Here is a 9,757-nt window from a genome sequence, read left to right on the forward strand (position 1 = left end):
TGAACCAATCCCAAACTTGAGGGTATTATGGTCTTTTCACAAATTCTAATATTTAATATTATGGCAAACCAAAAATTACACATAATAAGATAAAATAATTTCAAGCATATTATTATTACTATTATGCTCATAATAATAATAATAATTACTATTATAATTTTTAAATAAATAAAATAACTTAACCGGAGCCATTATTTATTCAGTTGACATTATTCTCATGTTGTGATTCCACAAAAACTCAAACATGAGAAACCATGAATTTTATTTCCATTGGAAGTCATACATATCCAATAATCCATCAAAGGAAAAGAAAAAAAAATGACAAGGATGCACACAATGGGAAAAATTACGAAATTGTCCTTCCGGGAAAACGGATATTACACATGACTTATCCATAATGATAATATCTACCTAATTCCTAAGTCAATAATAAAAGGAAAATTAATATTGTAATTGAAAGAATTATGTTTAATTAATAAATTCTAAAATGAAATGGGCAAAGTTTCCTTTATTTCTATAACATATCCAAAATTCATATGTATTTACAATTTCAACATAAACAAAAATAATTATTACATATATTAACTTATAAAACATGTTCAATTAATATCATCGAAAAAAAAATTGGGCAGAGTTCCGTCTATATTTATAGCATATCCCAAGTTATCTACCTATAAATTCAAATCAAACAAAACATATAACAAACAACATGCACATTCTCAACCATAAGTCACCGCATCACACACATAATTCGCAGAACCTACTTCACTAAGACACACATATTCTCAACCTTCTGTTATCTCCGCAACACACAATTTTATCTCAGAACCTACTTCACTACAAACGAATATCTAATATAGTAAAACTCCTCTAACAATAGTTTGTAAATATAAAAAATAAAAATAAAAAATTTAAGTAGTAATTATTACTCACCTTCAAAATTAATCTTCAACAATTTCAACACACCTCAAATTCAAAAAAATATTTCCTACAATAAAAGTTTAAACATTAGTAAATATATGGTAAATGAATTGATCCTAAAATAATATAATTATCAAAAATATACTTTAAAAAAAATCATTGCGTAAATAATATAAAAAATTATGTAAGAAATAATATTTTAATATAAAAAATACCCTAAAACATAAATATATATTTAAAAAAAAATCAATTTTTAGTGATCAATATATGTTTTGAAGAATGAAAATGTCTTCTAATCCTATATAAACTTTAAAAAATGTTAGAATTTTTTTTCAAAATAACCCTATAAACATACATTGAAACCCCATTAAACTCACTCAATATTTCTTCATTTTTTCCCTAAAACTTCAAAATAAATCAATATTAAGTATATTTACATGATTTAAAGCTTTAATATGCAAGAAAATGAAGAAAAAAAACTAACTAAAATGGTAAAAATAGAGCTTACCTATGGTCGGGGACGAAGGTGGAGTCGCGCACTGCTTCTGTGTCAAATGAGAAATGAGGGGAATAAGTAAGGTCTCAGGTAGTTTATTGAAGGGTACTTTTCTCCGCGGTTTTGGCTATATAACCGCAGAGAAAGCCTTTACACTTTTCTCCTCGGTTCTTAACTTTTTACTACGTTTTTTTTAAATCGCAATAAAATAGGGCGCGGACATTAAATATAATATTTTAGACTCATTCAAACCTTTTCTCTGTGCTTTTTCATTGTGGTTGAAAAAAACACCCTAGAGAAAACCTATATTTGTAGTGGTGTCTCGAATTCTGTCCACCACCTAACCCAACAGAGTTTATGGTGAAGATAAAAACTTCGAGCAGACCCTCAACAACCCTTACAATGGTGTTAATGTTGAAGAATTTGTCAATGAATCTCGTCCACATCCCCAGACAATGAGATGGGATGATGAAGTAACTCAATGGTGGGAGATGTATGCGGCTTCACCTTCACAAGCTCCACCACCGCCATCATATATGTTCTGAGATGATGTGCCTACAATATTGCCTCAATCTACATTCAGGAATAGCGTGTCTTCGTCAGCACCTCCACCGCGATCTCCACCGCCCCCAGTCATTCAGTTTCCAGATGACAGTGATGATGATGATGATGAGATCAACTTAGAATAGATTATATAGTTGTATAATTAGTAGTGCTTATTAGTTTTAATATGATTAAGACAATTATTAATATTAGATTGTATGGTCGATTTTGTTATCAATTAATGGAGACTACAAATTTTGATTTCAAAATTTATTATATATTAGAATTTTAATTATATAATTTTAAAAAATATATATTTTTATATTTTTGTTATAGTATTTGCGGCGCATACTGTGGCCTATTAGCGGCGAATAATTTATATATCTTGCTGCAAATAAGAATCAGGCAAGACAAAAACTGTCACTATTTGCGGTGAATAAAGAGGACTATTTGCAGTGAATTACTTTAAATTTTTACTGCAAATAAGTGTCAATTACGAAAAAATCCAAAATTATTTTCGACAGAATTATGACTATTTGCGGCAGCTTGTTCGCCGCAAATAATGGGGTTATTTACGACGAGCCTTTTTTTTGCAGCAAATAATGGTATTTACGGCGACCTATTTGTGGCAAAAATTCGTGCAAATACTATTTAAAGCGAATTATGGGGATATTTGCGGCGAAAATGATCGTCATAAAAACCCTAATTTCTTTTAGTGTATATTGTTTGTAGGTACGTATATAACCACTTCAAGAGCTTCAATTATAATCAAATTTGTTTTGCCTATAACTTTTTTAGGAAGCCTCTTCTGGAGCACCATTGTTATTTAATGTTCAAATTATCAATACTTTATTAGAGTAAGGCATCTTCATGAGTACCTCTTGCTTACAACATCGTCAAGAAAAACCAACTAAACATTTATTTTCATAATTCCTACTTTGTTCACTTACGCTTCAACCATTATTAGACTCATTCTGACTCAATTTAAATAATATTGATTTTTAGTTGGAATATTTTATCATTTTGATCTTCTAGTTCTTATTTTGTGCAATTATCATTTTTCAAAACGTTTATCGATCCAACTGTATTTCTTTCCCCCTGATCGAGAGAATTTTTAAAAAATTAGTACAACTTGTAGGGATTTCAATATATCACAATAAATCAATATTCTTCAGATTCATATAAAGTACTGGGTCATTGAACTTCAAGTTCAAAAATCAAAATTATGAAACTTATTTTATTTTCAAGAATGAGTCATATATACGTATATGTATAGTTAGAAATACACAAACTTATAATTTTTGTAAGTCCATGATCATATGATCTTATCAGATCGATAAAAATCTATGCAATATAAATTTAACAATGATTTAAGAATGCAAAGAGAATATAATTAAACACTCATTATAAAAATAATATAATTTTTTTTCTCATGCATCTTTGACAAAATATATAACTATTTAGTAAAATAATTTATATAGGCAAAATAATTTTCAGAATAAATATAATTCAATTTATAGACAATTATGAAAAGTTTGAGAAACGAATGCACTAACATTCTAATTAGTTGCACTTTTATAAATTATATATCTATAGTAATAAATTTAACAATGAAATTGCATAAGTTAAAAAAATTTTAAACAAAACATTTGAAATATACATATTTTCTTTATAAAATTACAATATTTTAAAATTTATTTTCCCTTCCCATATGAAAAATATATATACATATTTTCTTCAGGACCATATAAAAATTAATAATGAAAAGAATCTTCTAGTTCTTCATTAAAATTTAGCGAAATTATTGCATATAATTGATCATGTCAAAACAATTCAATTAATGAACATCAGATTCACTGTACTTTGTATTTCACTAAAATTTTCAGCATATACATAACCCCTGTAAGTTTCATTTTTCGATACTAGAAAATGAAACAATTTTATATCTTTCAAGTTACATAGAACAATATTGATTCTACATGAGTCTCTATTCATTTTTTGTAATATTATGTTTAACAACATTAAATTTCACCATTTTCTCTATTCAATGGTGTGTGTGCTTAAAAGCACAATTTTTTTTTTTGTTAAATTTACAAAACATTATCATGATAATAATTATATTTGTTGTAACCAATTAGATATTATCATAATATGCATATGTCACTCATTTTTTTTTCTCATTTCTTTCCAAGAAGTGGTCAAATTTATTAAAGAAATAAATCATTCCTCATTCTTATTACTTGATATATTATATATATATTTAAATGTATGATTGGTACATATGATAAGTCACTTTTTTGCCACATTCACAATTAGATAGAAATTGTACGTCTAGTACACATGATAAGTCGTTTCTAGCAACATTCATAATTAGATAGAAGTTGTACGATTGGTATATAAAAATATATTTAATTTTTGCTAGAAATTGTGTTAAAGTTTCATCAAGTAATACTAGTAAATTAGACATTCACTTCTAGGAATGTGCAATGAATAATTGACATAAGTAGTGACTGTATATTTTTCTTATAACCAATAATTATTTGAGTATCATTCACTTCAAGGAATAATATTAAAAAGACATTATATGCTTCTTGCAAGAGAAATTACATAGATGATACTAATATATGGAATATAGATACTATTTAAAATAAAAGTTCATTTTCTTTAGGGAATAATGTTTAAATATTTTAAATGAACAATGAAATTGAAATACATGTTAACTTCTTCATTGTACAATTCACATATATTCAATTCAATAATCAAAGTTATTTTTACTGAATCAATTTGCCTTTTTTTGTCAATTATATTCTAATTATTTCATATATTGATATTTTGACGTAATTTTATAAAAAATAGTTTTGGGACTTCAAAAATCAGTTTCTACTTGCATATCAATCATAAAATATTTCAACTTTCATTCATAAATGAAATATTCTTGATAAAGATGAAACATTCACTTCAGAGAATGTTCACTTCAGAGAACACATCAATATATTTACATATCAATATATATATTTCTTTAATATATCTTAATAAATTATAATGATGAATATCACTTTTGCATAATCTTCAAGATATATGCAAGATCTTGTATCAAGGATCTGTAATATATTGTTTTTCAATACGTCATAGACATTGGACTTTACAATTTCTAATGAAAACATGTAAATAACTATAATATAAACACTATAGAGAAATCAAGATCAAATATGTGAGATAATATTAACACATACATATAAACATAATCATATTTATGATAATAATTCATTAAACCATGTACTATCACAATGGTGAAATAACAACTCATATATATACAAGTTTTATTATCAAAATATATAGTATGATAATGATATAAACATACATTCGCAACAAAAGATTTTTACCTCAATGAAATATGATGACTAGAAACTTGATGATAACTTTTGATATCAACACAGGATTGTGGTTGAATACAGAATCCACTACTACAAAAGTGGTCTTTCCCGACAATGTGTAACTGTCGTATTTGCCTATGCCAGTATAGGGATAGCTACGCTGACAATTGAAAATTGTTGTTGTTTTTGGCTACACCGACAATTAAAAATTATCGCTATTACTAGCTACGCCGACAATGAAAAATTATCACTGTTATTCTCTAAAACGACAATTAATAATTATCTCTAAAAATTATATCAAGAATAAAAAAAATGCTAAAACAGATTGTCACTCATATTATATATATTTTTTAAATTACATAAATATTGAATAAAATGAGAGAAAACCAAAACACACCATTCCAACCATAATATAAATTTTAAAACAAAAATTCATTCAATATCATAACTCTAAAAATACATATTTATTAATTGTGCAAAATCAAACTCACATATACAAATCGTACTCATATTTACACAACAAATTATCCATACACAACAAAAAATATCTGAATGAATAAAGAACACTCATAATAACTCATATATAACTTCCACCTTTGACACGAATACGCCTTACAGTCTTGTTTCTTGAATCCCGAGCCTCGATTTTGTAACTTTCAGATTGAGACTCCCTTTTGTGAAGACTCAAAAAAAATATATATATATTATTTAAGTTTATTTCAAGTGGTGGGACCCACTTGTTTTAAAATTTGTCAGAATTTTTTTTCTCTTCTTTTCTTTTTCTTTCTTTTCCTTTTTCTTCCCGAGCACTTCTTCTTCTTCTTCTTCTTCTTCTTTTTTTTTTCTTCTTTTTCTCTCTGCAACAACCCACGTCGGGGTACCACAAAGCCATTGCCGGAGTTCCCTTTTGCCGCCACGTCCCGGAGCTGGAGCACCAGTGGTCGGCGACAACCCCATCCCCAAAATCTCAGGGCCATCGGAGTTAAGACGCACACGAACGGAGCAGTCAAAGTTTCGTCGTCAAAACTTTGACCGCGCTTTCCGGCGAACCCAGACCTCTGTTCGGTGAGTGGGTGGCACCGTTGGAACCAGCGTGAAGGGAGGAACGTCGCCCACTAAGTCATTTCAGTCAACCCACTGTTTTTCTCCGGCGAAATTTTAGGTATCTTCACCCCTGTGGAAGCATTTTCCGGCGACATCGGAGGTCAGTTGGGCAAAGGGGCTGTACTACTCGAGAGGATCATTTTGATATATGCCATGCATATATTCGTCGACGTTTCCGGTACCGCCACCAACTGCTATTGTGCACCGCTTGGGTGAGGTTCCAGAACTTGAAATTTTAAATATGTTCATATTATATGTCATTGGACACGGTTTTGAATAAGGAATGCAATGATGATAATCGTTTGCTCATTTGGTGCACGTAGGAAAAACGTAATATTAAAATTGGACTAAGATCATCGTTAAGCTTAGGAGCGTCGCTTTGGGCTCGGATTGAAAATTCTAAAGAGGTAGGGACTCAACTAGACTATTGGACTTATTTTACTCGTATTAAATTGCATTCAACATATTCCAATTTTGATATTTATAAAATGTTTGAAAAATTGAAAACTTAACCTGCATGTTTTCTGATCTGTTATGAGGACACTGAGTGCCAAATATATATTTTTGTTCACTTATTTATGTAGGTTATGACCATTTTGGTTTATTCAAATGTAGCTGTTATGCTACCCAATTTTCTAAAATATAAAGGGAATATGTTTCTTTCTTTTCATGTTTACCTGCATTTGGTTATACCGATGAGAGCCATAGTGATCATGATTGGTGCACGTTGTTGTTTCACGACCTAGTCTCTGTGTCATCATAGGTAGATCAGGTGTCCACTCACCTGTAGGTGTAAAGACCTAGCATCTGTATACAGGAAGTGTTCTGAGCCTCCCCTTGTGGTGGTTATCAGGTTCGGCTACCCGGTTTAGGATGTCGGATTTTCTATGGTGGGTAACGGGAACTGGGGATTTAGTGGACGGTGTGATGTGCACTTGTAGCTATGCTCTTATGATTATTTGTGGTTTCTCTATTTTGGTTTATACATGATGATGTATGTTTTGTTTTCAAAGCTAACCATGCTGGGGTTGTATTAAACTTTTGGGTCCTATGTTATTAGTTGTTTTCCTACTGGGCTTTATAAGCTCACCCCTATCTCTCCCATTCCAGGAGCCTAGTGACGCGAACGTGGAAAATGTGAATTATTGCTGAAGCCAATGTGTTTAGTGCCATAGTCCTATCTTTTGAACATTGTATGTATTTAATTTGGAACCTATCGGTCTGTATATCTAAATTAGCTATGTCATAGTTAGAAATGAGGAATGGTGGATGCTAAGTATTATTTTGGGTATTTTATGACTTATTAAATTTAACTGTTTGGTGACTACATAACTATGGAGATATTATTATTCTATGTATTAAGATAAATGATCCTACTTTTATCCGTAATATTTTCATATATAATTATAGGAGTTATTCCATTGTTTTGACTTATAATTATAATAATATTGAATATAAATTAAATGATCATTTATAAAGACTATTTTCCACCGAGGGTCAAAGTTTGACCTTTGCCCACCCAAGTTATGGATATTACAATTCTGCCACGGCCTAGGGCTCGGGTTGTGACACCTTTACTCTTAAAAGATACAATGTACATAATTGAGCATTCAACGAAAGAAGAATATGGTCATCTTATAAATTGAGCATAATCAATATGGCTATATCCCATATGCAATGACAAGTTTACAAAATGACACAAAATTAATTTCCATTAATAAGTAGTACACTTTGGATTCCCTATAAAATGACACAAAGTTAATTTCCAATAATACAATCAATTCTAACATTATTTTCTTATCATCATTTACTCTCATATATACACACTCTTGCTAATATGCAAATGCAACGTCTATCAACTATTGTAATATCCAAGGTTATTATTTTTCTCCTTAATTATGACTATATGTTTGTTATTATACTTTATAGTTTAGTTTTAGTGGTGGAAATTAAAAAGATTTCTTTAAGGTTGAATCATTTATTTTAATGGAATGATTTTATGATTTAGAAAGTAATTATAATTTGGATAGTTATAATTATTTTAGTTAGTATTTATAAAGATTTCAGCATATGATTTAAATTAGTGTATAGTTTTAAGCTTTTAATTAAATTAGAATATAGTTTTAATGCACCTTATTTGGGTGGTCTAACGATTTTACACGTGACATTAAATTAAGTCCTATTTATTTAAAAATATTAGGTGTAGCCGAAATTCCCTATAGTTTTATTAGGTAGAATTTTTGTGAATTTCTTTATTAAGTATTAGAGTTATTTTGAAAAGCCAAAATGAAGACCATAATTAGTCATAGGCATGTGGCACAATTCTAGGCTAGGTTTTGATTTATTTTTTAACCTTCAGAACTAGGTGTTACTCCAAGCTTGCAAAAAGGAAACCAAGTAAATAAGTTGTTGATAGTTGAAACCATTTGAATTATTTTGAATTTAAATGGCTTAGGTGTAGGTGTGAGCTTGAGTTTTTGAGGCGATAATGGAGACTTTGACTACTATGGTTACAAGTGAGTGTGTGTGGCATCAAAGGAGTAATTGTAGCATGTTGAATAAGTAGAAAATGGGCTGGCTGAAACCTACTATTGGGGGAAGGAGTTTGAATTTAAAAATATTGTTGAATGGTGGTGGAGAAGTTTAAGGAAGGAGGTTGGGGTTTAGAGCCTATAAATAGAGTCTTTCACCATTCATTTTCCACACAAATCCGAGCTTTCAAGCCTCTTCATTTTTGATAATTCTATAGTCCCAAAAGCTCTCATATTTTTGCCCCATAAACACACCATAGCCGAAATCACTATAGCCTTTATAGTGCTTGAGATTTCTTTCTTCTTCTATTTTCTTAATTAGCCTAAAACACTTGAGCTAATATCAACCCTACATAGCTGTAGAGTCCCAGAATTTACTTAGCTAGTTAAATAGTAGTAGTAGTAGTAATAGCTAGTATTAGTTATAGTATATTCATTACTGTGGATTTTGGTTCAAGCTGGGACTTAGTTGGAAACTCATAGCAATAGTTATGAATTTGATAAGCTTAACCTGTAGTTTAAGAATATTAATTATAACATAAGGTTTGATTAATATTGCTGGTCCTAGGTGTGTTATTTATTATACTATAAGGTTTAGATAGAATTATTAAGATCATGACACTTGTCTTGTGCATGTTTATTGAAGGATTTAATTATAGTTTAAATAAAAGAAAGTTCAAGAAAGCTGTAGAATCTTCCAAGACCATTAGGAGCATGACATTTGTCACAATCTTGTTTATTTGTGGATTAGATTGTTATTTAGATAATTAAATAGATTTTCCATAACT

General features: G+C 29.6%; 1 long non-coding RNA gene across 1 annotated transcript; it reads left to right on the plus strand.

The window, feature by feature from the left end:
- Positions 1-6,026: 6,026 nt before the first annotated feature.
- Positions 6,027-7,822, plus strand: LOC133784013 (uncharacterized). Its single transcript, XR_009871076.1, has 2 exons — positions 6,027-6,845; positions 7,549-7,822. It is a non-coding gene; the product is annotated as an uncharacterized LOC133784013 (long non-coding RNA).
- Positions 7,823-9,757: the final 1,935 nt, after the last annotated feature.

This window comes from Humulus lupulus, chromosome 6, assembly GCF_963169125.1.
Source record: "Humulus lupulus chromosome 6, drHumLupu1.1, whole genome shotgun sequence".
Lineage (NCBI taxonomy): Eukaryota > Viridiplantae > Streptophyta > Magnoliopsida > Rosales > Cannabaceae > Humulus > Humulus lupulus.